The sequence below is a fragment of the Oncorhynchus nerka genome, linkage group LG17 (genome assembly GCF_034236695.1).
Source record: "Oncorhynchus nerka isolate Pitt River linkage group LG17, Oner_Uvic_2.0, whole genome shotgun sequence".
NCBI classification, from domain to species: Eukaryota; Metazoa; Chordata; class Actinopteri; order Salmoniformes; family Salmonidae; genus Oncorhynchus; species Oncorhynchus nerka.
Window position 1 is genome coordinate 9,162,874 of NC_088412.1, and position 8,307 is coordinate 9,171,180.

General features: G+C 42.1%; 1 pseudogene; it reads left to right on the forward strand.

Annotated features, from left to right (window-relative positions):
* The window catches only part of LOC115126959 (plakophilin-3-like), a 68,224-nt pseudogene extending 60,860 nt beyond the window's left edge, over positions 1-7,364 (forward strand).
* Positions 7,365-8,307: the final 943 nt, after the last annotated feature.

Genomic DNA, 8,307 nt, shown 5'->3' on the forward strand with positions numbered 1-8,307 from the left:
GACAAACTAATTTTTGGGACAAAAATGTCATAGAGAATCATGTTGTCCCAAAGTCTTGTCCTCTCTGTGTGCACCAAAATGATTGTGCTTCTCTGAATTGCCTTGTGAAGCCTAACACTGTAGGATCGTATTTTAGAACGTAGAACTTTACAATGTAGAACTTTAGAACATATAACTTTAGAACATAGAACTTTAGAACGTAGAACTTAGCTAGTTACCTTAGCAATAGAACAGCCTTTCAAATGATGCTCACCTGACCCAGATTGAGATCTATAACGGACCGTTTTTTGTTGTTGTTTGGATTGCGCAAACAACGACAGTAATTGTGTGATGGCAGGAATGCAGATTTGCTTTACAAAACAACGACAGTAATTTGTGTGATGGCAGGAATGCAGATTTGCTTTACAATTGCTGATGGCGGGAATGCAGTTGTGACAAAACAACGACAGTAATTGTGTGATGGCGGGAATGCAGATTTGCTTTACAAAACAACGACAGTAATTGTGTGATGGCGGGAATGCAGATTTGCTTTACAAAACAAAACAACAACAGTAATTGTGTGATGGCAGGAATGCAGATTTGCTTTACAAAACAAAACAACGACAGTAATTGTGTGATGGCGGGAATGCAGATTTGCTTTACAAAACAACGACAGTAATTGTGTGATGGCGGGAATGCAGATTTGCTTTACAAAACAACGACAGTAATTGTGTGATGGCGGGAATGCAGATTTGCTTTACAAAACAAAACAATGACAGTAATTGTGTGATGGCGGGAATGCAGATTTGCTTTACAAAACAAAACAATGACAGTAATTGTGTGATGGATTTGCTTTACAAAACAAAACAACGACAGGGAATGCAGATTTGCTTTACAAAACAACGACAGTAATTGTGTGATGGCGGGAATGCAGATTTGCTTTACAAAACAAAACAACGACAGTAATCTAGTTCCTCAACGGCACCTTGTCATTTTCTCTGTCTTCTGTTGCTCCCACCCTACACTTTCCTGCAATTAGAGCGAATCTCAGTCCAACTGCTAGTTCATATCCTGGTCTTTATGTTGTCTCTCTTGTAGTCCTGCTAGTTCATATCCTGGTCTTTATGTTGTCTCTCTTGTAGTCCTGCTAGTTCATATCCTGGTCTTTATGTTGTCTCTCTTGTAGTCCTGCTAGTTCATATCCTGGTCTTTATGTTGTCTCTCTTGGAGTCCTGCTAGTTCTTAACCTGGTCTTTATGTTGTCTCTCTTGTAGTCCTGCTCGTTCATATCCTGGTCTTGATGTTGTCTCTCTTGTAGTCCTGCTAGTTCATATCCTGGTCTTGATGTTGTCTCTCTTGTAGTCCTGCTAGTTCATATCCTGGTCTTTATGTTGTCTCTCTTGTAGTCCTGCTAGTTCATATCCTGGTCTTGATGTTGTCTCTCTTGTAGTCCTGCTAGTTCATATCCTGGTCTTTATGTTTACATTTACATTTAAGTCATTTAGCAGACCTGCTCTTATCCAGGTCTTGATGTTGTCTCTCTTGTAGTCCTGCTAGTTCATATCCTGGTCTTTATGTTGTCTCTCTTGTAGTCCTGCTAGTTCATATCCTGGTCTTTATGTTGTCTCTCTTGTAGTCCTGCTAGTTCTTAACCTGGTCTTTATGTTGTCTCTCTTGTAGTCCTGCTCGTTCTTAACCTGGTCTTTATGTTGTCTCTCTTGTAGTCCTGCTAGTTCTTAACCTGGTCTTTATGTTGTCTCTCTTGTAGTCCTGCTAGTTCTTAACCTGGTCTTTATGTTGTCTCTCTTGTAGTCCTGCTAGTTCATATCCTGGTCTTTATGTTGTCTCTCTTGTAGTCCTGCTAGTTCATATCCTGGTCTTTATGTTGTCTCTCTTGTAGTCCTGCTAGTTCATATCCTGGTCTTTATGTTGTCTCTCTTGTAGTCCTGCTAGTTCATATCCTGGTCTTTATGTTGTCTCTCTTGTAGTCCTGCTAGTTCTTAACCTGGTCTTTATGTTGTCTCTCTTGTAGTTCTGCTCGTTCATATCCTGGTCTTGATGTTGTCTCTCTTGTAGTCCTGCTAGTTCATATCCTGGCCTTGATGTTGTCTCTCTTGTAGTCCTGCTAGTTAATATCCTGGTCTTTATGTTGTCTCTCTTGTAGTCCTGCTAGTTCATATCCTGGTCTTTATGTTGTCTCTCTTGTAGTCCTGCTAGTTCCTAACCTGGTCTTTATGTTGTCTCTCTTGTAGTCCTGCTCGTTCTTAACCTGGTCTTTATGTTGTCTCTCTTGTAGTCCTGCTAGTTCTTAACCTGGTCTTTATGTTGTCTCTCTTGTAGTCCTGCTAGTTCATATCCTGGTATTGATGTTGTCTCTCTTGTAGTCCTGCTAGTTCTTAACCTGGTCTTTATGTTGTCTCTCTTGTAGTCCTGCTAGTTCATAACCTGGTCTTTATGTTGTCTCTCTTGTAGTCCTGCTAGTTCATATCCTGGTCTTTATGTTGTCTCTCTTGTAGTCCTGCTAGTTCTTAACCTGGTCTTGATGTTGTCTCTCTTGTAGTCCTGCTAGTTCTTAACCTGGTCTTTATGTTGTCTCTCTTGTAGTCCTGCTAGTTCTTAACCTGGTCTTTATGTTGTCTCTCTTGTAGTCCTGCTAGTTCTTAACCTGGTCTTTATATTGTCTCTCTTGTAGTCCTGCTAGTTCTTAACCTGATCTTTATGTTGTCTCTCTTGTAGTCCTGGGAAGCTGAAAGCAGCCAAACCTGGTCTTTAGTTGTCCTCAGTCCTCTGCAACATGTTCCAATACAAGAAGCTGCACAAGGACTACAAACAGGTGAGAAATACCCCTGGAGAATGGTGGAGAGGAGGATCACAGACCCCTGGAGAATGGTGGAGAGGAGGATCACATACTACTGGAGAATAGTAGAGAGGTCTTTAGAACCAGAGACTACTGGAGAATGGTAGAGAGGAGAACCAGAGACTACTGGAGAATGGTAGAGAGGAGGATCAAACAGACTACTGGAGAATGGTGGAGAGGAGGATCACAGACTACTGGAGAATGGTAGAGAGGAGAACCATAGACTACTGGAGAATAGTAGAGAGGAGGATCACAGACTACTGGAGAATGGTAGAGAGGAGGATCACAGACCCCTGGAGAATGGTAGAGAGGAGGACCATAGACTACTGGAGAATAGTAAAATAGAGAATAGTAAAATCCCTGTAAAATCCATCTCCTTTTCCTGTTGCTCTATTTCAACTACAGTAGAGCTGTCACATCTCCTCTTGTCTGGTAGAGAGTCAGAGCTTTCAACTACAGTAGAGCTGTCTGCTGTCTCCTCTTGTCTGGTAGAGAGTCAGAGCTTTCAACTACAGTAGAGCTGTCTGCTGTCTCCTAGTGTCTGGTAGAGAGTCAGAGCTTTCAACTACAGTAGAGCTGTCTGCTGTCTCCTAGTGTCTGGTAGAGAGTCAGAGCTTTCAACTACAGTAGAGCTGTCTGCTGTCTCCTCTTGTCTGGTGGAGAGTCAGAGCTTTCAACTACAGTAGAGCTGTCTGCTGTCTCCTAGTGTCTGGTAGAGAGTCGGAGCTTTCAACTACAGTAGAGCTGTCTGCTGTCTCCTAGTGTCTGGTAGAGAGTCAGAGCTTTCAACTACAGTAGAGCTGTCTGCTGTCTCCTAGTGTCTGGTAGAGAGTCAGAGCTTTCAACTACATTAGAGCTGTCTGCTGTCTCCTCTTGTCTGGTAGAGAGTCAGAGCTTTCAACTACAGTAGAGCTGTCTGCTGTCTCCTCTTGTCTGGTAGAGAGTCAGAGCTTTCAACTACAGTAGAGCTGTCTGCTGTCCCCCCTTGTCTGGTAGAGAGTCAGAGCTTTCAACTACAGTAGAGCTGTCTGCTGTCTCCTCTTGTCTGGTAGAGAGTCAGAGCTTTCAACTACAGTAGAGCTGTCTGCTGTCTCCCCTTGTCTGGTAGAGAGTCAGAGCTTTCAACTACAGTAGAGCTGTCTGCTGTCTCCCCTTGTCTGGTAGAGAGTCAGAGCTTTCAACTACAGTAGAGCTGTCTGCTGTCTCCCCTTGTCTGGTAGAGAGTCAGAGCTTTCAACTACAGTAGAGCTGTCTGCTGTCTCCCCTTGTCTGGTAGAGAGTCAGAGCTTTCAACTACAGTAGAGCTGTCTGCTGTCTCCTAGTGTCTGGTAGAGAGTCAGAGCTTTCAACTACAGTAGAGCTGTCTGCTGTCTCCTCTTGTCTGGTGGAGAGTCAGAGCTTTCAACTACAGTAGAGCTGTCTGCTGTCTCCTCTTGTCTGGTAGAGAGTCAGAGCTTTCAACTACAGTAGAGCTGTCTGCTGTTTCCTAGTGTCTGGTAGAGAGTCAGAGCTTTCAACTACAGTAGAGCTGTCTGCTGTCTCCTAGTGTCTGGTAGAGAGTCAGAGCTTTCAACTACAGTAGAGCTGTCTGCTGTCTCCTCTTGTCTGGTGGAGAGTCAGAGCTTTCAACTACAGTAGAGCTGTCTGCTGTCTCCTCTTGTCTGGTAGAGAGTCAGAGCTTTCAACTACAGTAGAGCTGTCTGCTGTCTCCTCTTGTCTGGTAGAGAGTCAGAGCTTTCAACTACAGTAGAGCTGTCTGCTGTCCCCCCTTGTCTGGTAGAGAGTCAGAGCTTTCAACTACAGTAGAGCTGTCTGCTGTCTCCTCTTGTCTGGTAGAGAGTCAGAGCTTTCAACTACAGTAGAGCTGTCTGCTGTCTCCTCTTGTCTGGTAGAGAGTCAGAGCTTTCAACTACAGTAGAGCTGTCTGCTGTCTCCCCTTGTCTGGTAGAGAGTCAGAGCTTTCAACTACAGTAGAGCTGTCTGCTGTCTCCCCTTGTCTGGTAGAGAGTCAGAGCTTTCAACTACAGTAGAGCTGTCTGCTGTCTCCCCTTGTCTGGTAGAGAGTCAGAGCTTTCAACTACAGTAGAGCTGTCTGCTGTCTCCTAGTGTCTGGTAGAGAGTCAGAGCTTTTTATCTGTCATTCACATGCATGCATGTACACAAACACACACACACGTTGTAAAGTAAATTATAAGTGCTTAGTTATATAAAGCTGGGAAACTCTCACCTAATCGTTCACCTCGAAGTGAATGGGTGACTGTAGAACCCAACCCTCATTCCTGTGTGTGTGTGTGTGTGTGTGTGTGTGTGTGTGTGTGTGTGTGTGTGTGTGTGTGTGTGACGTTGTTTTGCATTCCGTTAACCAGCCTTGAGGATAGGGAGGGTTCAAACAAAAGAAGATAGACCCCTAACGGTTCGGCAGCCGGTAACCTGGTGGTTAGAGCGTTGGGACAGTCACTGAGTGGTCCGAATACCTGAGCCCCACCAGGTGAACACGTGTCCTTGAGCAAGGCACTTAACCTTAATTTGCTCCAGGGGCGTTGTACTACTATGACTGACCCTGTAAAACAACACATTACACTTAAGCTAGGTGTTTTTGTTCCTACTTAATGTAATCCGTATGCTCACACACCGTAGTGTATAGAAATATCTGCCATTTAGAAGACTCTTTTATCCAAAGCGACATGCATGCGTAGATTTTACGTATGGGTGGCACCAGCGGGAATCAAACCCACGATATACGCTTTTGTAAGCGCCACACACACACACACACACACTTAGGGAGAGGCTTGCTAGAATGATTGCTGTTTTAGATTGTGGTTAGCCCTACCTAAAGGGTGCAGCTCTCTCTATCTAAAAGTGATTTCCTGGTGAACAAGTCCCAACACACCCAACATATCTACCTCCCTCTACAGTACCTGCATGCTTCTTGTCCACGGAATGTTTTTTTTTCAGTAGAACTATTTGAACAGTTTGTCATAAAAGAAACAATTCCAAACATGTTCCACATGTTCAACTGTCACGTGTAATAAATTCCTTGGGACTGAGTTCTGTTAGAACATCTCTGATAGGTTGTTACACCTTATGGACATTAGACAGCAACATGAGTTAGTGTACAGGCTGTGTGTGTCAAGCTCAAAGGTCACGCGCACTGCATTTTTTACTTGACACAGTTTACTCTCCTTTTCTGAGGTCCAATGTTCATAGCCTGGTCCCAGATCAGTATGTTAGCCTGGTCCCAGATCAGTATGTTAGCCTGGTCCCAGATCAGTATGTTAGCCTGGTCCCAGATCAGGATATTAGCCTGGTCCCAGATCAGTATGTTAGCCTGGTCCCAGATCAGGATATTAGCCTGGTCCCAGATCAGTATGTTAGCCTGGTCCCAGATCAGGATATTAGCCTGGTCCCAGATCAGTATGTTAGCCTGTCCCAGGTCAGTATATTAGCCTGGTCCCAGATCAGTATGTTAGCCTGGTCCCAGATCAGTATGTTAGCCTGGTCCCAGATCAGGTTTTGCAACAATGGACAAATGAAACAAATACCAAAATAGAGTTTTTAGGTCTTTGTTTTCCTCTGAGGGCGGTTAGTCAGTGATTGAGTTAACAACAAATACTCAACACAGACCTCAAATTTTTGCCTCTAAAAATTCAAGTTCAATACAAACATTTGTAAAATATGGAAAATGAAAACATAAAAATCAGATCTTTCAGCACTCTGACAGAGTTAATGTTTTACGGAGTTGACAAAAATACAATCTTTCTAATTCAAGACTTTATACACAGTTGTCATTGTCATTCTGGACAAGCAAATCTGGGACAAAGCTAACAGTATAAGACATACTTTGATATATGCCCTGACAAAATGTCTCTCATGTTTGTGTTTTACAGAAAGGGTTCACACGACCAGACTTTGCAGACATGACAATCTAAAAGAAAAGGAAAAGGAACAGATACAATGTCTCTCTCTCTCCTTCTGCCAAGCGGCTGGAAACCTATCTGATCACTTCAGTGGTCAAAGACTGGTCTGTACAACTGAAAACATTGCTCCTTGGGCTACTTCCTACTTACGCACACATGGAGTTGGATGAACTATACTACAGTGCAAGTGACGACAAAGATGGACCCTGTTTAGGGGCAACCTTAATGGTGGACTATGATGATAACGTACCCCCTTTTCCTTGTGAGCTTGAATACCGCATGTATTCAATGCTATATGTTGAGTTTAATATGTATTCAATGCTATATGTTGAGTTTAATATGTATTCAATGCTGTAGCTTTGAATACTGTATGTTCTATATGATAGAATCAGGGACTTTTTTTCTCAATGTAACCAATCAGTCTGCTGTAACCAATAATGCTATGACTCATTTCTCCTGCCTTAGCAAGCGTGGTTTGACACAATCCCAAAGACTGTTAACCCTGGTCCCAGATCAGTTTGTGCTGTTATAGCCTACACTTATGGCCATTGTCACAAAACAACACAGAACTGCTAGTAGAGGGATGGTATAAAAGGGATGGTTTGCTATCACTGGTGCTTTTACTTTTGCTGAAGGGTTGAATTATTGATGTTGCTCATTGTGTTTTGTATTAGTTTGGTGTTGTTTATTTCTCAGAAAAAAACAGAGTATCACTGAGTTATAATGAGTTATAAACCAGAGTATCGCTGAGAGTTATAATGAGTTATAAACCACAGTATCACTGAGAGTTATAATGAGTTATAAACCACAGTATCGCTGAGAGTTATAATGAGTTATAAACCACAGTATCGCTGAGAGTTATAATGAGTTATAAACCACAGTATCACTGAGAGTTATAATGAGTTATAAACCAGAGTATCACTGAGAGTTATAATGAGTTATAAACCAGAGTATCGCTGAGAGTTATAATGAGTTATAAACCAGAGTATCACTGAGAGTTATAATGAGTTATAAACCAGAGTATAATGAGTTATAAACCAGAGTATCTGAGAGTTATAATGAGTTATAAACCAGAGTATCACTGAGAGTTATAATGAGTTATAAACCAGAGTATCACTGAGAGTTATAATGAGTTATAAACCAGAGTATCACTGAGAGTTATAATGAGTTATAAACCAGAGTATCACTGAGAGTTATAATGAGTTATAAACCACAGTATCGCTGAGAGTTATAATGAGTTATAAATTAGAACTGAATGTATGTTTTTATGGATGTGTGGAAAAACTGAACTACTGACACCTGCATGAATGACCTACAATTATGACTCCGAGAGGGAATCACGCAGTTGCTTTTAAAAGCTGTACACAGTGGCTTAAACTTTGTTTGTTTTACATCAAAGAGAAGACAAAGAAGTGCTTTGTGTCCGTCATTAGACTGAGACCATTCTTATTTCCATAAAAAAATAAATCAACAACTATTTTTACAATGTACTTTTTAACTGTTAACTGCAGGTCGAATAAATCTGCGTCATTTGTAACTAATAAAGCTGACGTC